Raw genomic sequence first — 674 nt, 5'->3', positions numbered from 1 at the left:
AAATTGTTTTTAAACTATTCCTTGTCCTTTATCTGATCATAATGTGCTAAGTATTAATATAGTAAAGGAAAACTCCAGCTTCACCTACAGTTTAACTCAAATCTTAGGTTGCTTTTCTCTCTACAGTATGATTTCAATAATGTGTAGGAATTAGTTCACCAGAAAGGTGATAAGTAAATGCAGCAGCCTATTTGAGAAGATAACAGTCAAAATCAGTGGATGAATTCAAGAAATGATGAGACCTTAATTGGAGTAAGGTTATCCTAACATGGACTGGGAAGTAGGATATAAGATATTACAAAATTAGATCTCATAGCTTATCCAGCAAATAATGGAGAGACAAGTGTAGCATGTGGTCTTTTTCTGTCATAAGACTGTATACTTCACCATGTTACACAAGCAGAGTTTGAAATATATGAAGTCTCTCCCCTGACAAGTGGATGATGTCAACTGACAGCAGCAAACAATCCATTCCTGAACTCTAATGTAAGTGTTACATGTGCATCATGTTGGCCAGAATCTGTTCACTTAAAAATATAGCTGTAGCAGAGCAAATATAAAATAAATGGTTAAGCTATTACAATACAGTTTTATATTTTAATATTACTTTCTGCAACTGAACAGCAGGAACAGCAAAAAACATAATACTCAGAAATGTCCAGAACTATCTGATT

The sequence above is a fragment of the Protopterus annectens genome, chromosome 16.part0 (assembly GCF_019279795.1).
Source record: "Protopterus annectens isolate FY-2018-M chromosome 16.part0, PAN1.0, whole genome shotgun sequence".
Taxonomy (NCBI): Eukaryota; Metazoa; Chordata; order Ceratodontiformes; family Protopteridae; genus Protopterus; species Protopterus annectens.
This window is presented reverse-complemented; position numbering follows the sequence as displayed.